Below are 23,493 nucleotides of genomic sequence, written 5' to 3' on the forward strand. Positions count from 1 at the left end.
CATCCTGGTATGAGTGGACACTGCAGAAGGACCCCTATTGTCCGAGTATCTGACACCCATAAGATTGTTCCCATTGAACTCCACGTGGTGACATTTGGTCACAAAAACTGTGTATTTGTCCTGGACAGTGATTCTTCAGCCTGGGTACATTTTATGATACCACAAGGTGCTTTTTAGTAATACTAATGCCTGAGCCCCACCCAGTTCCAGTTAAACCCTATCTCTGGGGATAGGACACAGACATTGGTTTTTAATTTTAAAAACCAAAACCAGGGGTGCCTGGGTGGCACAGCAGTTAAGTGTCTGCCTTCGGCTCAGGGCGTGATCCCGGCGTTATGGGATCGAGCCCCACATCAGGCTCTTCTGCTATGAGCCTGCTTCTTCCTCTCCCACTCCCCCTGCTATGTTCCCTCTCTCGCTGGCTGTCTCTATCTCTGTCAAATAAATAAATAAATAAATAAATAAATAAAATCTTTTAAAAAAAAATAAAAAAATAAAAACCAAAACCAAAAACTCCCCCTGTGATCCGGTGATTTTAATGTGCCATCCAGGTTAAAAACCATTGCCCTCAGCTCTTGCTTTCTATACTATTCAGAACCCAAATCCAACCATCTCCTGACTGCCACCGTAGGATCCGGATCCCAGACAGATACTTGCCATCATACGCAGAGATATTTTCAGGCATGGCTATGGAGAAACTTTGCTCACATGTGCGGCTGTGCATTTCACCTTGAGCAATATCACCTCACCCCAGTTGTGTGCTTCTAATGCGTGTGGCTAAGGCACTTGGAGCAGGACCCATCGGGCTCTCTGGCCAACCTCTGCAAACCAATATGGCAAGCTATTCTTTTATGAAGATCACCAAAGTATCAACTCATTTATTATTGGAAACGTCTACTGCTTTCCAGCAATGCCTGAAATCTACCAGGGGCCAGGGTGCAAGGCTTTATGAATGAGGCCCCCTACCATCTTGTCTGGGGAATTTCCCCAGGAAGCCTGTGCTGGAACAACTTGAATATATTATGATGTCATATGGCTCCAAGTTGTGTTTCTCCCTGAGAGGCAAAAGCAGATGTAGGTGGTCAGTAGTGACAGGACAAGGATAAGGAAGTGTGCTGAGAAGATTTAGCATCATGGGGCTGGGACTACAATCCTTAGAAAGGCCTGCTTGCAAGACTGGCCCTTCACTGGCCCCCCTGGGCACTTGGAGTTCCCACCACTCCTGATGAGAGTGGTTCACTGCACCAAAACTGTTTCTACAAACCAGGACAGCGCTTTGCTGTCCAGTGACCCCAGCAGATGCTGGGACAACTGCCTGATTTTTCTTCCCACCCCATGTCTTGCACACCAAGTAGGATGATGGGCCAGAGAATGGGAAAACCTCCCCACTTCATGGCTGCAGATTATCTTGGCACATCACAGCCATGGTTCTCATAACATGGGTCACCACCCATCAGCACCGTGGAGCTCATCCCTGGCTTCACATTAGAATTATCTGGCAGCTTTAAAAATCTGGATGCTAGGCTTTGCTCCAGACTTTCCAGCTGAGAACCCCCGCAGGTGTGGTGTCGGCATCTGTATTCTGCAGGGCCCGGCAGGTGCGCTGTACCAGCAGCCAGGGCATGGGATCCATGGGTCAGTGGTTCATAGGCTCAAGGTGGTGAGTCATGACCATCATTTTTTCAAAAAATTAGGTAGAAAAGAATGCATGCATGGACTGAGTTTTGATGTGAAACGTAGTTTTTCCTGACCTATGTGTCAAGTAAAAAATGTTGAAAGCCACTGCTTGAGGGGATCTGGTTGCACTCATTTTCATCCGGGGCATGGAAGGAGGGTGTTGCCACCTTTCTTGGCCCAGATTCTCATACATCCCACGCCAGGCCAATCGGAGGGAACAGTGAGGCCTGTCACCACCACCATCTCCAGACCTTTTCCTCCTTGCCCCTCTGCACCCCTCACTTTCCCTCCCTCTTTCACCCTATTTATTTTTTGTTTACCATCTGATTTTACTGCCTACTGGAATGCAAGTTCTATGAGAGTAAGGCTCTGTCATGTCTGCTCCTGGAATCCTCAGAATACAGAACACGGGGGTCTGGTAGGCGCCCGACAGACTCCTCTCGAGTGAGAGGACTGACTGCCCACTCCGCACACATCCTCCTCACGGCTTCATGCCTCCCACTTCCTGGCAGCCCCTGACCGCCCCATCAGCTTGCGCTGGCGACCTGACTACACAGCAGAAAAGGGGCTGCGACCTCTTCATGACTTGGTCCCCCCAAAATGCTCTCAGCAAGAAGAGTGGTTGTGAGAAGCCTCCTCCTACCTCCTGAAGCCATAGGCCCTGGGTATCCTCCGGCCCCTTTGCCACAGGGAAGAGTTTAGAGCTGGGGGAGGAAGACACTGGGTTCAGGCTGGTCACTCTCAGGCCCCCCAGTCCAACTCACACCAGGAGGAGAAACATCTCCTATGCTCCCCAGATCAGGGAGTTTCTCCTGATTCCAGCTTCCACTTTTTGCTTTGAATTGTCTCCCTCTTGCCTGGGTTTTGTCCTACCGGTTTGAACCCAGAGGCTTCCTCTCTGCATCGATGACTTTTTTGGATTGTGTGTCTGGTTCTTTACTTCAGAGCGTCTGTTCCCCTCAAGACACTGCTTCTTTGATTGTCTCACAGCTCTGTGCCCTGCAGCCTGAGGACTGGGGTTGCCCCAGTTTCTGAACATTACCAGCGGCCAGGATACGGTGACTGAGCAGAGGCCTGCATGTCGAGAGTGACCCTGGATAAAAATCCCACGGCATGTAAGGCAGCAGTGCTGCTGAAGAGATGGAAATCACTGGTAGACCCTCGCGACAGCTAATTTCATATGTCAAGTTGTCCGGGCCATGAGATGCCAAGATATTTGGTCAAACATTATTTTGGGTGTGTCTGTGAGGAAGTTTTTGGATAAGATTAACATCTGAAATAGTATGGTGCCTGGCTGGCTCGTTATGTTGGGGCCATGCAACTCGTTATCCTGGGGCCATGAGTTCAAGGCCCATGCTGGGCAGAGAGCTTACTTAGAATAAACAAACAAAAATAAATTAATTAAATAAACAAAAATAAATTTAAAAATTTTAAAGTTAAAAAAACAACAACAACCAAACATTTGAAATGGTAGACTGAGTAAAGCAGATTGCTTGCCCTAATGTGGGGGGCCCTCATCAGTTGAAGGTCTGAAAAGAACAAAAAGACACTGCCTCCCTCTTTCTCCAAGTGAGGGGGAACTCCTCCTGCTCAATGGCAGACTGCAGATCTCGGGACCTGTCAGCCTCCATAAACAACTGAGCCAATTCCTTATAGGAAATTCCTACATCTCCCGCTGATTATTTCTCTGGAGAATGCTGCCTAATACAACCTTCCCACCCAGAATCCACTATGCAGCTGAGAAGGTAACAAAGTGGGGCCCCTGGGTGGCTCAGTCGGTTAAGCGTCTGGCTTCGGCTCAGGTCATGATCCCAGGGTCCTGGGATCGAGCCCCCCATCCGGCTCCCTGCTCAGCAGGGAGCCTGCTTCTCCCTCTGCCTGCCGCTCTGCCTGTTTATGCTCTCTCTCTGTCGAATAAATAAAATCTTAAAAAAAAAAAAAAGGTAACAAACTCACGACGAAGTGAGTAACAGCCCAGCGGCCCATTATTTGATGCCAAAATATGAATAGAAAAAAGATGAATTCTATAGACTGGAGAAATCAGGAGAAGCTTTTGGAAAGTTTGGGTAATGGCCTGAATCTTGAAGGACAAACCTGAGCAGAACAGAACCTCATCACAGGTACTGAACTGCCTGGGTCTCACCAAGTAAATCTCAGATTGGGTTGGGTGGTCCCTTGCAGGGCATAATGGCTTGATGGTTTGTGTCCAGTGCCCAGCACAGTGCCTGACACATGCTACGTGCTCAGTGAACGTTTGTTGAGTGAATTGAGGAATGAAGATACTGGCACAGCTGCCACATTGAGAAATGCCAATGGATACATTTAGACTGACAAAAGACCGTGTAGGTAAGTCAAAGAGGGGACTTACCTACAGGAAAACGTGCAGTCAGGTTGTATAGCAGTGGTATCAGAGATATGATCTAAGGCTGTCAGAGAACTTTCTGGATCAAAGACTTCTCCAGCAGGCACTCAGCTGTGGATGGTAACTAAGTAGCAGAGGTTCACCACTGAATTTCTGCAAGTGTTTTTGCCTCCTTCTGTCTCCAGCCTGATGCTTCTGGAGCATTTCCGCACCTAGCTTTTAGACAGTGCTGGCAAGCCTCTCACCCAGGCCACGGGTGCACCTTCCATCCCAGACTCACGCACACCCACGCAGCCTCGGCCCTGCCCAAGGTCACCGCTGAACTCAGTGCGGAGACCATGCTCCCTTCCGTCTCCGGCATCTTTCCGCGTCGTGCTCGTGAGCCCTCGGGGGCACTGGCCACCGTCTGCAGATGAAATCACCTCATAGCTTTATCAAGGGCGCACGAACAGTCTCACAGACAAACAGAAATCTTCCTGGAGTTTGGTCACAGAAAAGCCTCCTCCTGATTACCTTACTTGCAAAGAAATAAAAAACAGGGCCACATTTTTTTGTTTTGGGATGAGTGGCTCCTCAGAGACTTGCTAATACATCATTCGAATGTTACCTTAAGTGTGTTTCCTCTTTCCTGTGGGAAACGTTCTGCTGAGGGTCCGAGGGTCCATTTGGATTCTGCCATCTTCCTTGTCCCCCAAGAAGATGTTTCCCCAAGCCTACCACAGTATGGGACCCCGTGGCTGCCACCCTAAGCCAGGCTGCCTCTCCTCCCTTCCAGATGACTACAGAAGTGTCCATGCCTCTTCCGTGGCAGCCCAAGTGAGACTCCTCAAGGGCCAAACTAGACTCTGACTCGCTTACAAAACTCTTCAGGCATTCCCTCTCTAAAGATGAAGTTTCAAAGCCACTTGATGTCTTGCACGGCCCTTCATGACCTTGTCACTGTTTATTCCTTGGGCCTCTTCTCTGAGACGCTCCAGCCTCCACACCTGACTAACCTTTCTTCAGATTCTGAAGGCACCCAGCTTTCTCTCGCCAGCCAGCTTTCTTCTTGGCTGGCTACCACTTCCCCCACAAACGACCCCAAAGCATACCCTGGCCAGCTCTCTTGCTCTCCTTGCTCTGCTCACCATGGCCTCACGTCAGAGGAAGCCCTTCCTTGCTTCATTTACTCCCTCAAATCTGGATCAGTTGCCCTTCCCTGACATGTTCTACAGCACTCTTATTCAGGCACTTACCACGCTTTGCTATAAAATCTGTTTTCTTATCCTGCCTGCCCACCCCCTTCCCGGGGCAAGACTATGAACTCACAGAGACAGGCACCTACAGTGTCTCTCTCTCTCTCGGCATCTCTTAGCACTCTAGTTCTAGAATGGATGGGTGGAAAGACGAATGAATGAATAAAACGTTCCACTAATGACTAACAAAATAGAATTCTATCATTAAAGTTCAATAGAGCCCTATGATAGAAAGGTAGGAATCATTTGTTACCAGAATGAACTGGGAAACACTAGATACATTTCTTTTTCTTTTTTCTTTTTTTCATTTGGAAACAATGCATATTCATTAAAGAACATTTAGGAAATTACCTTGAGTAGGAAAATCAAAAGCCACCTATGGATCCATGTTCACACACAAAATATATTATCATTTTGGTGTATTTCTTTCCATTGAAAGGACTATAGCTAATACTTCGGACTCACAGATTCTCACAGTAACCCAGTACGGCCGGGAGAGTCAGTAACTGGCTCCAGGTCACAGAGCCGGTTAAATACTAGGGCGAGGACGTGGACCCAGACATCTTGATTCAAAGCCCTCCCTTACACCGTTTCTGTTCATCCTAAACCATAGCTACCTAGACTCACTGCTTTGAAAGAAAAAGTACTGGCATTATGCTCAATTTATTTTGCTATTTTATGTTTTCCACAGAACGATTTTTAGTGGTTTACCTAAGTGCCTCTCACTTTCACACATAATCCATAAAACAACGATGAAAACTGTTTACGCTGTTGAAAACCACCAGGGAGGCCATCTGGTTACCCGTGTCTGGCCCCTGCCCAGCACGCTTGAGCTACAGCCCTATTGACCCGAAGGAAACAGGCAGTTTGCAAGCGTCTTCACATGAGACCTCTTGATCAGAACACAGCAAACCCCGCAAAATGAAAACCATCCCACAGAGAATGTTGTCACTTGCTTGATGCATCAGATTTCTCACTATTATCGTTTCTGGTACAGGAAGTGATTTCTGAAGTGGTTTTCAAAAGACATGGAAGTCAGCATGTTCTTAAACTCAGAGAAGTGAGAACCAAATCTAGCCCTACCTTCTTCTCTCTTGTGAGGAACAGCTTCCCTCATTCCGATACTTATCAAGGTGGGAACTCATTTAGCAATTTCACTGACTGTGGATTTTACATTCAGCAGAAATAATGGCTAGAAATCACTGGTTCTCCAATTTTATGGCTCACAAATTAGGATTTCTGAACACAGTTCATCAAGATAATGGGTGACAAAAAAGATCAAACCCTTTTATGATTTAAAATCTAGGATTCTAAGCATGACTGACCCCTTTCTTTACCATTATTAGTGCGCATATAGTAAGAAAGAGGGGGTGTTAGTAAAGCGTACCTCTTGATTTCAGCTCAGGTCATGATCTTAGGGTCCTGAGATCAAGCCCCAAGTGGGGCTCCACACGCAGCAGGAAGATTCTCTCTCTCTCTCTCCCTATCCCTCTGCCCCTCCCCCCCGCCTGTGCGCTCTCTTTCTAAAATAAATAAATAAATCTTTTAAAAAAAGAAATAAAGAGGGAGGGAGGGGAAGAAGAGAAGGAGCAAGAAGAAAAGCAGGGGAGGAGAAGGAAAAAGGGAGGGGGAGATAGGAACGGAGACTGAGACACAGGTAAGATGGGACTCTAGGAAAAGCTGCTGGGGCCAGGAGTCTGCTGCCTGTGGAAGCAGCACGTGAATGGCCTCTCCCTCTTAGGTAAGTCACCATCAGAGGCAGATAGACACCCTTGGTCATAACCAGAGTATAGGTCTTTTATAACCCAAGGAAGGCTGCCTCTCCCAATAATCTCAACATGTAAAACTACTAGTAGAGAAAGAGGTAGAGAAATTTCTATAGGATCCAAGGAACCTCCTAGAAGGAAAGATAAGACTCCATCCTTTTCAAAGATCAACATTATTAGAACTTCTCTGATGGGCAAGGAAGGACACCAAGAAACCTTGAAAGGAAATACAGTGGTGGGGAAAGGGGGAGGCCGTACTGGAGTCTGATGGTGGTGAAGCTAGATGAGCCATGGTGGAGCGTGCAGGGGCAGGAAGGAGCCTGTGGCCCTGCCATCTTGGTCCTGCAGGTGCTCCATGAGGGACTAACGAGTTACCATCTTGGGAGCCCATGCTGGGCACCACTGAGGTCTCTGCTGAAATCATAGGGTGTCTCAGATTGTAGGGTCAGAAAGTGTATTTGGAGGTGACTTTTGAGACTCCCATTCAACGCCCTCCTATTGCACTTATGTTTGCATTTGGTATCCAGTGAAGGGGTTTGGGGCAGCTCCCCCCCAAATGTGCCACTTTGGCATACGGATTATTTTGAGCCAAAGGCACTTGAGACCCTGTAGGCTCACAAAAAACTTCTGCCCCTCCCTTAATCACACAGAAGAATCTAGATTGGGGGTGTTTCCCAGAATAAGGGTTAGTAACAGAGATTAATTTGATCTGAGTGACCCCTCTGTACAGTAGAGCAAACATCTGCTTACCAAGCATCCGCTCCTCTTATCACCCTGGGATGTGCATCCCCTCGTCTGAAGTCCAGACCCCGCCCCCTTCACCCTAGTTCAGAATGACACACACCTCGTTTTGCCTGACTGCCTTTGGAATTCCCATGTCTGTGGATCCCCCATACCAACACCTATTACATTCCGTTCTCTCCTGTTACTCTGCCTCCTGTCAATCTGATTCTTCGCCCAGCTGGAAGGACTTTTTTTTTTTTTTTTAAAGATTTTATTTATTTATTTATTTATTTGACAGAGATAGAGACAGCCAGCGAGAGAGAACACAAGCAGGGGGAGTGGGAGAGGAAGAAGCAGGCTCATAGTGGAGGAGCCTGATGTGGGGCTCGATCCTGCAACGCTGGGATCACGCCCTGAGCCGAAGGCAGACGCCCAACCGCTGTGCCACCCAGGTGCCCCTGGAAGGACTTTTGAGGGGACAGGAATTCTTGCTCCCGATACTGGCGTGTGGGCTCACGGTGCTGCCAGGGGACCCCTTCCTGGGGGGCCCACATGACTGCCCGCCTACTTTCATGGTCTCCCCACCCCAGTCCCCTCTGCAGCCTCTCTTTTTCTGCCTGCTGTTTATTTTTTTTTAAGATTTTATTTATTTGTCAGAAAGAGAGAGAGAGAGCACAAGCACAGAGGAGGGGTAAAGGGAGAGGGAGAAGCAGACCCCCCGCTGAGCAGGGAGCCTAACCTGGGACTCGATCCTGAGACCCCAGGATCATCACCTGAGCTGAAGGCAGGTGCTTAACCCACTGAACCACCCAGGGGTCCCCTGCCTGCCATTTACATACAAGTGATCTCAGGGCTCTGTCCTAGCCCACTTTCTTCTCCCCTTGAACCTGAAATCCACTGACTCTCAGTGAGTCCATGGGTAGGCTTGGGGGAGATGGCCCAGAACTCTCATTAAAACAGCACTGGGTGACAACATAACAAACAGAACAAACAGGCGTAGGCTTTGCTTCTAGAAAGAAGGGCCGCAGTACCCACCTAATTCTGGTGGAGGCCCTGGGCCATCCTAGGGACGAACGCTGCTTTCTGCAAGGCTTCTCACGACAATCCTTGGCTTCACCCGCCCTGCAACGCAGACAACCCCCAGCTACTCCCGCACACTCTCCTGAAACCAGATCCCGATGGCCAAAGACCTGCTGGAAATTTCCCCCAGGAGACCTCACAGGTACCCCAAACATAACAATCCAGAACCCAACACATCACCGTTCCGCCAATCCACTCCCCCTGTCGTGTTTTCTTTTTCAGTAAAGGACACCACCGTGGACCCTGCTGCCCCAGCCAGAAAGCTGGGGGTCATCCTGATTCCTCCCACACACATACTCCCCAGATCCAGTCCACGGCCAACCCCAGCCCCTTCTCTCCAGCCTGTCACACAACGGAGGGCTGCATGGGGGCCCGAGAGCTCAGCTGGCGGGGTCACACCGCAGGCATCTGTTCCCCACCCGCATGTGTCTTTTCGTCAGACACTTTTAACTTCTCAGTGCCTTATTTTTTTCTCTCCAAAATGCAAATAATAATAGCAATGTTTCCTCATTTTTGTGAATGGTGCCCACATGTCTAAACATTTGAGGACTCGATACATCTTAAAAGCTAAGAGCAATGCCCGGCCTCAGTCGGGGCTGTGTGTGTGCTAACATTGTGGTTTGGCCTGGTCCCCATCCTCTCTTCCCCGCAGAGCAGCCTCCTGGCTTTCTCTGCCCCGACCCCTTAGGCTGGGCCCTCATTCCAGAAGGCCATTCTGGTCAGCGTACCTCTCCATAGGTTCTCGTCGTTCTGCAGATCAAGTCCCACATGCTTCTGATCGCTTGCTGACAAGGTTGCTCACGACCTGTCACGTGTCTCCTCCTCATGTCCTAGCTCTTTCCCTCAGGGCCTGCTGGCCGTGCTCTGCCCTCCAGCCATATGCGTCCTTCTCTTTTCTTCTTTGACCATGCACTGCCTCTTGGGGCCGGGCTGTGGTGCAGGCTGTTCTCTCTGCCTGTCCCCCCGCCACTGCAGTCTCCATGACCTTCTTTGCTGTGGCTTCCCCTGACTGAGACAGGGAAGCTGAAGGGACCCTGTGCGAAGACAAAATGGCTTAGGTTTTTTGTTTGTTTGGGTTGTGTTGTTGTTGTTTGCTCTTTTTCCTGCTTCTATTTTTTTTTTTTTTAGATTTTTATTTATTTATTAGAGAGAGAGAGAGAGCCCGAGCAGGGGGAGCAGCAGGCAGAGGGAGAGGGTGAGGGAGAAGCAGGCTCCCATTGAGCAGGGAGCCTGATGCGGGGCTCGATCCCAGGACCCTGAGATCATGACCTGAGCTGAAGGAACATGCCCAACTAAGTGAGCCACCCAGGCACCCCCTTGCTTCTGTTCTTGCTAGGCCCTGTGCCCCCATCTTACATGTGCAATGAATGTCTTTCTCTTAAGGGACAGGAGTTAATGATTTCTGCGGTCTTCCAGAACAACAGACAACAGCTAAGGGATGATCAAGTGAGGGGCCATCACGTGAGAATTCCAGACCACCAGCACTAGACATCTTAACACCAAGACCCCTGGCTCCAGGGAATAAGTGACTTACGATGGACACCTGGCCCATGTCCTGCTTCTGACCAGTTGCTGGAAGCCTGACAGGACACGTACACCACACCACAGTTGTCAGTAAAAACCCCAGACCAGAGCAAAGACAGAACTCTCTCTCCTTTCCTTTCTGAGTCTCCCAGACACTCGTCTGTACCTTCACTCTCTCTCTACACCTTCAGTAAACTCTGTTTTCACCTACTGCTGGCTCCTGTTTGATTTCCACCCTACTCTCTCGGCTGGTCTTGCAAAACCCCCTCTGGGTCCTTGGACCCCACCTGTGTCTTTACTTTTTCCTTTGTGATTAACCAAGCATTCTTCGCTTCCAATTTGTTTGACTTATGGTATGCTTCTCTTCTTTCAAGGACTTGCCTTACAAATTAAAACATGCATAATTATTAAAGTCTCAATTTAATCAAACCTCTAAGATAATATAAGGACCTTCCTTTACTTGCTCCCGACTTACACATTATTTTTGTCTGGTATTTTACTTCCATATGTATTTTAAGGCCCACCAGGTATTACAATTCTTGTGTCATGCAGTCACTGTCCCTTTACATTTGCTGATGGGTTTTTCATCCTCTCTTGCATCTTGAGTCTTCCATCTGGACTCATTTACTTTCTGCCCAAAGGATTTCCTTGAAGATTTCGTCTAATGAATATCCTCCTTGGGACAAACTTAGTTTTGACTTATCTGAGAATGTCTTTATTTTGCCCTGTATCTTAAAACCTGCCTTGAGGGGCGCCTGGCTGGCTCAGTTAATTAGTAGAGGATGTGACTCTTGATCTTGGGGTTGTGGGTTGAAGCCCCATGCTGGGCCTAGAGCTTACTTAAAAAATAAAAAACTAATGGGGCACCCGGGTGGCTCAGTCAGTTACATGTCTGCCTTCAGCTCAGGTCATGATCCCAGGGTCCTGGGATCGAGTCCTGCATTGGGCTCCTTGCTCTGCGGGGAGCCTGCTACTCCCCCTGCTTGCGCTCTCTGACAAATAAACAAAATCTTTAAAAAAACAGAAAAATTTGATTTATACTTTCTGTATTGTTATGTTTATTCCTGTTTATGATACAGTGCGTTGGCTTTTTCCGACCAGCAATAACAGACGGTCCTATGGGGCCCAACGTGTTTAGTTGCTTACTCTGTTTCTTGGTTCAAGAGTGCCCTCTTCTGGGCAGTTTTTAAAAATAAACGGCACCTTGTTGGAATGGTTGGGGATCCTGTATTCTTCCCGCTTCTTTGCTGTTACCATGTTGCTTATGCTTATCTTCAGCCCTTTCCTTCTTTATTTTTGCCATCAGACTTCCAAGAGACACTTCCTCTTTCCAAAGTGCCTTTCCCTCCCCTGGAAATGCTGCCATCCAACACTACACCTCTCTGCTCTCTCACGTGTTCCAAGACCATTTCTTTCTACTCTCCAGCTATGACTCTGATATGAGAACAACAATAACAAAATCCATTTCTTGGAAGAGAGTCCTGTTATTATTATTATTTTTTTAAAAGATTTTATTTGACAGAGATAGAGACAGCCAGTGAGAGAGGGAACACAAGCAGGGGGAGTGGGAGAGGAAGAAGCCAGGCTCATAGTGGAGGAGCCTGATGTGGGACTCGATCCCATAACGCCGGGATCACGCCCCGAGCCGAAGGCAGACGCTTAACCGCTGTGCCACCCAGGCGCCCCGAGAGTCCTGTTATTAATGTATAAATATTTTTTAGCTATTGGAAGTGCTTTCATATGAGGTTTTTCATCAACAGATAGTTCAGTATAGACAATTAAAAGCTGCTCCTTTAAATGCATCTTTAAATAGTTAATATATACAAATGTATTAAGAATAATACCACAAACTTAACCATGCCCACTGCTCCCCTTAAAGAATAAGACATTGTAAGTGCGGTCTGCATGCACTCCCTCTCCAACTGTGTCTACTCTCTCCCCGCTTTTGGGCTCCTCGAATACTGACCTATGCAAGACATTGTATCATTTCACATATTTCTAACTTTACAAATGTGTGTATCACATTGTAAACGTTTCTCTAAAACTTGTTTTTCTAAATTTACTTTTTTGAGATTCATCATGTGGTTATATGTATCTTCCGTCACTAATTTTTAACTACTGTGTAGTATCCTATCATGTGACTACAACACAATTTATATGTCCATTCTTCTTTTTATAGGCATTAAAGTCATTTTCATTGTTTTGCTATTATTAATAATGCTTCTACGAGCACTCTTATATATGACTTATTACATAGGTGTGTAAGAAAGTCTACATCTAGGAGTGGAATTTCTGGATGGCAGGATGTGAATGTCTTCAACTATATAAAATGTTGCCACATTATTCTCCAAAGGAATGGTAAGGATTTACACCGCCAAAATTCTTACTGCTCTATATCCTTGACAATTCTGTCAAATTTTTATGGTTTTTTTTTTTTTCCCAATCTATGCATGAAATTACTCTGATTTTATTTTTTTTCTAGTTTTACTGAGATGTAATTGACATGTAACATTGTGTAAGTTTAAGGTGAACATAATGGTTGATGTATATGTTGCAAAATGATTACGTGTTTAGTTAACATCCATCACCTCACAGTTATAATTTTTTTCTGTGACAATTTTTAAGATCTACTCTCTTAGCAACTCTCAAATATATATTATTCTTTTTTTTTTAAGATTTTATTTATTTATTTGACAGAGAGAGACACAGCCCGCGAGAGAGGCAACTCAAGCAAGGGGAGAGGGAGAGGAAGAAGCAGGCTTCCCGCTGAGCAGGGGGCCTGATGGAGGCCTTGATTCCAGGACCCTGGGATCACACCCTGGGCTGAAGGCAGATGCTCAAATATGCATATATTATTCTTAACTATAGTCACCTTGCTTTACCTTACATCCCCAGAAATTATTTATAGTAATCAAAACAGTAATGGTATTGGCATAAAAACAGACACATAAGGACACCTGGGTGGCTCAGTCGGTTAAGTGTCTGCCTTCAGCTCAGGTCATGATCCCAGGGTCCTGGGATCAAGTCCGACAATGGGCTCCCTGCTTAGCGGGGAATCTGCTTATCCCTCTCCCCCTGCTGCTCCCCCTGCTTGTGCTTTCTCTGTGTCTCTCTGTCAAAAAAAATAAATCAAATAAAATCTTAAAAAGAAACTTCCCTAAAAAAAAAAATCAAAGTAGACCCCTATCTTATGCCACTCACAAAAACTAACTCAACATAGACTGAAGACTTAAATATAGGACCTGCAATCATAAATATCCTAGAAGAAAAGAGAGAAAGGTTCCTTGACGTTGGTCTTGGTGATGATTTTTTTTTTTTGATATGACATCTAAAGCACAAGCAATAAAAGCAAAAATAAGAAACAGGACTTCATCAAATAAAAAAGCTTCTGCCCAACAAAGGAAACAATCAACAAAATGAAAAGTCAACCTACCGAATGGGATAAAGTATTTGCAAACCACATATCCAATAGGGGTTAATACTCAAAGTATATAAGGAATGCATACACCAAAATAGCCAAAAAGCAAAATAAAGAACATTTAAAAAATCCAATTTCAAAAAATAGGCAAAAGCAAAAACAAACAAAAAAATCCAATTAAACATGGGTAGAGAACCTAAACTGACATTTTTCCAAAGAAGACACCAGATACATGAAAAGACGCTCAACATCACTCATCAGGGAAATGCAAATGAGAATCACAATGAGATATCACTTTTCATCTGTTGGAATGGCTATTATCAAAAGAGAAGAAATAACAAGTGTTGGTGAGGATGTGGAGAAAAGGGAACCCTTTGTATTCAATCTCTTTCCAGTATTCTGTCAGCTCTTTTTACAACTGTTTGTTTCTATTCAGAATTTTAAATTTGTGAGTTACAGCGTTCTTGCATTTCTATAATTTGTTTCACTAAACTTAATTCATGTTCGAGTGTTGTATTCAGTTTTCTTCTGCTTTGTGGTTTGTTGTTGTTGTTTTTACAGTTTATTTTTTCCCTACATTTTTTTTTCTTTCCAAGTTTTTATTTAAATTCCAGTTAATATACAGTGTAGTATTAGTTTCAGGTGTAGAATTTAGTGACCCAACACCTAGCGCTCTTTACAAGTCCCTCCTAATGCCCATCACCTATTTCACCCATCCCCCCAGTGACACGCCCTGGTCACCAGCAATTTGTTCTCTATAATTAAGAGTCTGTTCCTTGGTTTGCCTCTCTTCCCCTCCCCAACCACGTACATTTGTTTTGTTTTTTACATTCCACATATGAGTGAAATCATACGGTATTTGTCTTTTTCTGACTGACTTGCTTAGCATAATACGCTCTAGTTCCATTCATGTCATTGCAAATGGCAAGATTTCATTCATTTTATGGCTGAGTAATATTCCACTGTGTATATATACACCACATCTTCTTTATCCATTCATCAGTCGATGGACATTTGGGCTTTTTCCATAATCTGGCTATTGTTGATAATTCTGCTATAAACATCACAGTGCATGTATACCTTCGAGTTAGTATTTTTGCATCCTTTGGGTAAATACCTAGCAGTGTAACCACTGGATTATACGGTAGTTCTATTTTTAACATAGGGTAGTTCTATTTTTAACTTTTTGAGGAACCTCCATAGTGTTTTCCAGACGGACTGCATCAGTTCGTATTCCCACCAACAGTGTGAGAGGGTTCCCCTTTCTCCACATCCTCGCCAACACCTGTTGTTTCCTGTCTTGTTAATTTTAGCCATTTTGACTGGTGTGAGGTCGTATCTCGTTGTGGTTTTGGTTTGTATTTCATCTTTTTATGTGTCTGTTAGCCATCTGTATGTCTTCTTTGGGAAAATGTCTATTCATATCTTCTGCCCATTTTTTAACTGGATTATTTGTTTTTGGGATGTTGTTATAAGCTCTTTATATTTTTTGGACACTAACCTTTTTTTAAAATTATTTTGTAAGTAGGCTCCACACCAAGTGTGGAGCCCAGTGTGGGGCTCAAACTCATGACCCTGAGATCGAGACCTGAGCTGAGATCAAGAGTCGAATGCTTAACCAATTGAACCACCCAAGCACCCTGGATACTAACCCTTTTTCTGATATGTCATTGAAAATATCTTCTCGCATTCTGTAGGTTGCCTTTTAGTTTTGTGGATTGTTTCCTTCACTGTGCAAAGGCTTTTCATTCTGATGTATTCCCAATAATTTATTTTTGCTTTTATTTCCCTTACCTCGGGAGACATATCTAGAAAAATGTTACTTTGGCCAATGTCAAAGAGGTTAGTGCTTATATCTCCCTCTAGAATTTTAATGGTTTCCTGTCTCACATTAGGTCTTCCATCTATTTTGAATTTATTTTTGTGTATGGTGTAAGAAAGTGGTCCAGTTTTCCCAACACCATTTGTTGAAAATATTCTTTCCTGTTTTGCCGAAGATTAATTGACCATATAGTTGTGGGTTCATTTCTGGGTTTTCTGTTCTTTTCTATTGATCTGTGTCTATTTTGTACCAATACCATACTGTCTTGATCACTATAACTTCGTAATAGAAGTTGAAGTCCGGAATTGTGATGCCTCCAGCTTTGCTTTTCAAGATTACTTTGGGTATTTGAGGTCTTTTGTGGTTCCATACAAATTTTAGGGTTGTTTGGTCTAGCCCTGTGAAAAATGCTAGTAGTATTTTGATAGGGATTGCATTGAATGTGTAGATTGCTTTGGGTAGTACAGATATTTTAACAATATCTGTTCTTCTAATCCACGAGCATGGAATATTTTTCCATTTCTTTGTGACATTTTCAATTTCTTTCATCAATGTTCTATGGTTCTCAGACTATAGATCCTTTCCTCTGGTACGTTTATTGCTAGGTATCTTATGGTTTTTGGTGCAATTGTAAATGGGATCAATTCCTCAATTGCTCTTTCTGCTGCTTCTTTATTGGTGTATAGAAATGCAACAGATTTCTGTACGTTGATTTTGTATCCTGCAACTTTACTGAATTCATATTATCAGTTTAGCAGTTTTTGGGTGGAGTCTTTCAGGTTTTCTATATAGAGTATCATGTAATCTGCAAATAGTGAAAGTTTGATTTCTTCCTTGCTGCTTTGGATGCCTTTTCTTTTTGCTGTCTGACTGCTGAGGTTAGGACTTCCAGTGCTCTGTTGAGGCGACAGTGGACATCCCTGCCCTGCTCCTGACCGTAGGGGGAAAAGCTCTCAGTTTTTCCCCATTGAGGATGATATTAGCTGTGGGTTTTTTCTATATGCCCTTTATGATGTTGACATAACCCAGACAAAGTCTCCACTAAAAAAGAGATCTACAGACCAGTATCTCTGATGAACATGAATGAAAAAATTCTCAATAAAATACTAGCAAATCAAATCCAACAGTACATTAAAAAAATCATTGACCACTATCAAGTGGGACTTATTCCTGGGCTGCAAGGTGGTGCAATATTCACAAATCGATTAACCTGATACTACACCACATTAATAAAAGAAAGGATAAGAAACATATGATCTTTTCAATAGATGCAGAAAAAGCATTTGACAAAGTACAACATCCATTCATGCTTTGTGTTTTTTACAAAGCATTTTCATCAGCTGACAAAGTTAGATTTATATTCTTTGTATCTCATTTCTTGTATTTCTGTTTATGATAGGATGTGTTGGCTTTTCCCGACCAGCAGCAACAGGTCATTATCATCCTCAGATCCTCAGTCTGCTGTATTTTATGCTATTGCTTTTTTTAATCAACTTCTAAATATTTCCTCTCACTGATTTTCACCATTGTTATTCATTTCACATGAATAACACATTGCTTTTTTTAATCAGCAACTTCTAAATATTTCCTCTCACTGATTTTCACCATTGTTATTCATTTCACATGAATAACACATTATCCACATTGTGTTACTATGAGCCCTTTTACAACATCACAGTGTCTCACTCACTGTCTGCAGGGTCTAACGGTGTTTCTCGCTCCCGGTGCACTCCACAAGGCTTGCTGAAACAGAAAGTCGACTTGAAGACCCTTGCACGTGACCTCCCCCAAGCAGTTGAAGAAGTTGCCCGTGCTCTGCTGCCAGTCCTCGAGGATGATGAACGGTTTGTGGTTTTGGCCACAGGTATTTAAAATCTCTTTGAAAAGACATTGGTGGCAGGGTGGGGGTGGGGTTACTTCTGTCACAAATCCATGGTTAATGCTGTTCTCCATGTCTTGGCAGGTGCTTACCTCTTTTACTGTTTACACTGCCTCACCACTGTTTGCAGGAGGGGTGAGTGAATATGTTCTCAGACAAGAAAATCAGACTCAAGAAACTGTACAAGAGGGACCGTAAGGATGTAAATGCTAGGTGGTATGATTAACTGAAATCTTTCTTTAAGGAGTGTATCGATCCAGACCTCTCCTGGGCATTTCCTCTTTAGAAAACAGCCCCAGTATGCTGGGCAACTGTGACCAGTCTCGACTCTTACAATTGGCCAGTTTGTACAGTGATTATACCTTTTTTCCTTGTAGGCAAATAATCAAGACACAATTGTGAAACCAAGACTCTAACAGGAATTTTTATTCCATTTATATTTAAAATTAAAAGTTACAAAGATAGTATATTTCTTAGGATTTTTAATTTATTCATTGGAGAGAGAGTGCGAGCATGTGCAGGGGGTGGGGCAGAGGGAGAAGCAGACTCCTCGCTGAGAAGGGAGCGGGAAGCGGGACTCGATCCCAGAACCCTGTCGGAGCCAAAAGCAGACGCTTAACTGACTGAGCCACCCTGGGGCCCCAACAGTATATGTTTTTTTAAGCTATGTAGTATAATTTTGAGGTGAGGTCATGAACCCTGGACAGTCTCCTACTCATTTGAAGCTTGGGCAAATTTCTTAAGTTTCTGAATTAGTTTCTTCCTCTGTAAAGCCAGACTAGTAATAGTTTCTACTGGTGAGGATTAAATGAATAATGACCATAAATTACTTGGTATATGGTAAGGACTCAGTACATTTTGGCTACTATATTATATAATATTTATAGATATGATCAAGTAAAAAATGAAGAAAAGTATCCATTATCTAAGATCTTAAAATTATGATTCCATATTATTTTTTACATGATGAGGTCCTGTTTTACATCTTTTCCTGGTTTTTTGTCACTTACTGTTTATTGCGGACATCTTTTACTGCTGTAAGAATATGTTGCTTCATGGCTTCTGTTACTTGACATATGTTACATAAGTTACTTCTCTCTTTTCTGCTATAAAAACACCTCAATGAACATTTTGTAGAAAATTTAGTATACATCTCTCCTAAGTTTCTTGGATACATTTCCAGAATTTAGGTTTAACATGTTGTTAAAGTTCTTGATATATATTTTCAGATTACCTGCAATTTACACCCCATTAACAATGAACATGACACTGAGTTTCCCTTTCCTCCCCCCTAAGATATTTACAAAATATAACCTGATAGTTACAAAATATAACCTATCATCTACAAAATATGTCTATATAATGCCTTCAGCAGGTCAAAACTTTGTGGTCACAGAAGTGCTTTAATACTTTTGAAAAGCATTGAGGAGCTCAAAGAGCTTTTGTTTGCATGTAATATATCTGTCAATATAGAAATTAAAATGAAGACATTATAAAGATATTTAACCTATGGTAACATGAATACACCCACTATATGCTGACATATATATCTTTTTATGTAAAAGCCTGTATTTCCACCCCAAAAAAAAGTAGTGAGAAGAGTGGCATTGTTTTACAGTTTTATAAATCTGTTTAATGTCTGTCTTCATAGAAGGCAGCTAGAGTCTCATTTCTGCTTCTGCATTCAAACTATCACAATGACCCAGGTCACGTAGACTCTGGAAAGCTCAACTATGCACCCATGGGTGAATGAGGGTTAAAAAGGCAAGGGGCGCCTGCGTGGCACAGCGGTTAAGCGTCTGCCTTCGGCTCAGGGCGTGATCCCAGTGTTGTGGGATCGAGCCCCACGTCAGGCTCCTCCGCTATGAGCCTGCTTCTTCCTCTCCCACTCCCCCTGCTTGTGTTCCCTCTCTCGCTGGCTGTCTCTATCTCTGTCGAATAAATAAATAAAATCTTTTAAAAAAAGGCAAATAATATTTTAGTATTTTCCCGAAAATAGCTTTAACCACCTGAAAAGGTCTCAGGAATTCCTGGGGGTTCCCCAGACCATACTTTGAGAACTGCTGATACATATACTATCAAAGACACCCTTCTATCTTTAAGGGAGAGACAAGAATTAATTTCAAGATATCATGAAGGTCAGTATCAAATCTTCATCAGAATAATTTAAGATGTCTTAAAACACTTTTTATACTGATCTAAATCATTAAAAAGGTACCTTTACAAATAAATTGGTTATTATTCAACTGATTTATACTTTTGACTATTTCATGATCATTGCCTTGTGCATGACACTCGTTCTCATCCACTTTCAGTGCATTATCAGGAATTTTGTTGAACAGTTGCAATCATGTTTTTCTTCCCTGGATGTGGTATGGATCCTACATTGCTTCCTTACACTATGCCTAAGAGAGAAATGTAAGCTAGAACTGATGCTTTCCTTCGATTCGGGTACAACTCCTCATGCGAGTAACTTTGTTGCCCTCGGTGAGGACAGTGGGAGGAGAGCCAGGGAAGGAAGGTTCAGGTCCTTATTTTCCTATCCGGTGAATTTTGGTCAAGTGTGGGGACAATGGCAGGGACAGTCCTGGCTAATGACAAGATCTTTATATCTCTGTCCAGAGAGTCTCTCCTTTTCTCTGAAATGTGCTCTAACCACTTCCTGGTCAGTGTCTGTGATGTCTCCGGTATCTCCGAGCTCATATTGACCACAAGTGCTTTTTCTTTTATTCTGAGTCAGCTGGAAACTTAGTCAACTTTCAGCAAAGTAACTGGATCAGAGCCAAGAAAGAATCCTGGCTCCCCAGGCGACGGTGGCATCAACATTTCAGAAGCGCCAGGCTTTTCAAGTGGGCTCTGGGGTCCCTGCCCCTCTGCTCCTCCTTCCCCGCCAGGACAGAGGCCCTCACTGCCCGGAGACCCGAAGCCTAGTGGGGCTTTTTGGTGGCAGGATGACACTGGAATTACTAGTCAACTTTTTTCTCCCCGCTTTTACAGATATAGGTCTCTCTGAAACTTGTAGATAAAGAAATCCACTGCCAAACCTTGATCTAAAGACTTTTCCCTTCCATTGGCAGTTTTCAGTTTCTGAACACACATGTTAGAGGAAATATCAGGCCTACACTGTTAATGTTTCAAGTCAAAGGCCCAGCCTAAGATTCCTCAGATAAAGAATTGTTAGAACAAATGGGGATTTTGGAGGCACTCCCAAGGATTTTGCTGACAACTTTTGCAAGAATGTATTCCCAAACTGATGGCAGATACAGCCACTGTTAGTAATTACACGTGAGATAAGTGGTTTTTTAAAAACATATATCATTATCTATAGAAGACTGTAGCTTGACAGTTCTCCGAGGCTGCTGATAGAGAAAGACGACATTCTAAGAGTTTGACTTCATCTCCTTTGGGGCCACTTGTGATATTTTTATTGGTTTGTGATAGAGCCCGGGCACAGAAATCGTATCTATAAAATATTTTTTAAGTAAAAATAGGCTCTGTTCCAGCTTTTATAGACACAATTTCTGTGCCCAGGAGCCACTGTGAGCCAGTAAAATATATAAATGGTTCAACGGGCATGTTTCATCACCTCACAAATATTTTGGGTAAATTCATGCCAGAGCATTCTCACCTTCCTCCGAGGGGTCAGCAGGAGCACGTCCCTACATATGAAGTGTGGAGATGAACCAGGAGACAGAGTGGTTTGCCTTCTTGTGAATTTTTTTCCAGAGCTCATTTAGCTCCGAGGCCTGGGTCCATGCCATTGTCTGGGGAGACGTGTATACGGAGGCTTGATTCTTCCAAGAGGACTGAGTCTGAACATTCCGCAAAGCCTCCCCCAATAATCCAAGCCTACAAATGGCCTTCCTGTTCTAACTTCCCCAGGGCAGTGGCTAAGGGGCCGGCATATGGCCCCTTGTCACCATTATACGTTGCCATGCTTTTCTCCTATCTCACCTGGGTTTCGTTCCTTCCATGAAGTTTCTAGAAGGCAGGTGCTTGACAGATGCTTTTTTTACTTTCTCCACAAAGCCTGGAGCTGGGTGTGTAGGGCCACCGTGGCCAGTGCTGGGGACTAGAAGTTTAAGCAAGTAGCTAGGAGAAGTGGCCCAGACTTGCCGCACTGTGAGAATAGAGAAAATCCCGCCCATCCTCACGTCCCTCCAGTTACTGCCCACCTCCAATCCGCTGGAAAGTCCCCCAACTGCCTCCTGGGGGCTCCCAGGTGGACTCGCCTCTCTCCATTTCCGACCACCTCCTCCTCCCAAGTGAGATCCTCAAGGGGGTAGTTGGTGTGTGTGGCTGGCTTAGCACAGAGTCAGAATCAAAGAAACCCCAGGCTGACACCACCCCCTACAAATGGAAAAGTAATCCAAATCACTGTGCACGTTCAATGCAATAATGTATGCAGAGCTGAGCTTTCAAATATACCAGTGTCGGTGGCGCCACGTGCAAACTGCACTTAGCAGGATGGAAACCCTCCGCCTAGGGCTTTCGGAGCTGTGAGACTTGGAGCTAGGTCGCACCTGGCAGGGGACGGGAGCAGAGTAACCCCAGGTGTTGTGGGGAGGACTAAATGAGGCCACGCTTAGTCGACAGTTTGGCACAAAACCACGAGCAGGTTTTAAAAACAAAACAACAACAACAAAAATTCACTACCACAGGCTCTTGTGAATTTTGTTAAATTAACTTTTCTCGAGTAGAACCCCAGCTGTGGGGTGGGGAGCCGGGGTTCCACAACAGACCACCAGAGAAACTGAAACGGACAAGGCTACGACTCGAGGGTCCTGGAGGAGGTCCACACCACGCCTGGGGGTGCCACGCGAGGGTCAAGGCCAGGTGCAGGCAGGGGGAGTGGCAGGACCGACAGCACAGGCCCCTGTTCGGGCGAGCAGGTGGAGGGCAGTGGCGGTCCCAGGCTAAGGCCTGACTGGTCAAGTCAAACAACGAAAAAGCGGGGTTTTGGTAAGGCTCGCGGGGGGCGGGGGTCTCCTCTAAGGGGCGCACAGGGGAAGGCTCGCAGGGCAAAAGAGACACAAGGGCTGGTGGAGGAATCATATGGAACTTACCCGCACCTGTGACGTCAGCGCACGTGCTTGCGGGGGGCGGGGGGGGGCTGGTGTGCGTTCAAGGGCAGCAGGCCGCTGACCCCACAGTATGGATTCCAAGGTACTATTATAGAGGGGCTTAGCTAAATTCTCCACAGCTCTCAAAAAGAAACCTCCCCAAGGCCAAAAACAAAAAATACTTCACTCTCTGGGATATTCCCCCCATAGAGTACAAAAAAGCCTTCCTAACATTCTCAGCCTCCCTCCAGTGAATTAAATCACCGTAGCTATGCGCTCGTCAGCTACCTCTCTGCAAAACACTAACTGCCCCAGACCCTGCTCCCTGGATTCTGCCCCTCCCTCCACACCCTCACCTTTCCGGCAGGCTCTCAGCTTTTTCCACAGCGCAATCAGGCTGAGAAAGCCCCTCCTAGACCTCCCCCTCCCCACTACCTAGCGGCCAGGCTGGGGGCCAATGGAAATCTGTCACAGCTGGGAGGGACAGCCGCCTGCCCCCCATTTACTCAAGCTGCCCCCACCCCCGGCTGCCTGGACAAGTGTGCTGTTCCCACCTCCCCAGGGACCCTCAATACATAAATCAGACCTCCCCACAGTGTCCCCTGGCTCTTGGATATTCTTTTTTTAAATTCTTTTTTTTCCCTCCGTGTTTCAGTTTGGATCGTTTCTATTGAGCACCTTCTGGTTCACGGAGTATGTCCTCAGCTGTGCCGGGTCTCCTGATGTTAAGGGGATTCCTCGTTGTTAGTGCCGCTTATTTCTAGAATTTCCATTGGACCCTTTGGCTCTGACGCTGTTTATTACTTTGCTCTCGACAATGGAGTGACTTCCTGCTTTCTCGTGGGTCTGATCATTTTTTAATTTGAAAGCCAGGTATCATGCCTAAAACAGAGATGGAAATAAACAGTTTTACCCCTGGGTTTGCGCTCATCTCTTTGGCTGGG

General features: G+C 44.9%; 1 protein-coding gene across 3 annotated transcripts in view; it reads right to left on the reverse strand.

Annotated features, from left to right (window-relative positions):
* Window positions 1-375: 375 nt before the first annotated feature.
* Window positions 376-23,493, reverse strand: part of ACBD7 (acyl-CoA binding domain containing 7) — a 38,380-nt gene continuing 15,262 nt past the window's right edge. The window contains exon 5 of one of the 3 annotated variants that reach the window (XR_004621011.1): window positions 376-434. The gene's annotated coding sequence lies outside the window, so the exon portion shown is untranslated. Of the gene's footprint in view, window positions 435-19,395; window positions 19,440-23,493 lie in introns of those variants that run through there. The other 2 variants (XR_004621012.1, XR_004621013.1) reach the window with 2 other exon arrangements.

Source organism: Ailuropoda melanoleuca, chromosome 15 (assembly GCF_002007445.2).
Source record: "Ailuropoda melanoleuca isolate Jingjing chromosome 15, ASM200744v2, whole genome shotgun sequence".
Lineage (NCBI taxonomy): Eukaryota > Metazoa > Chordata > Mammalia > Carnivora > Ursidae > Ailuropoda > Ailuropoda melanoleuca.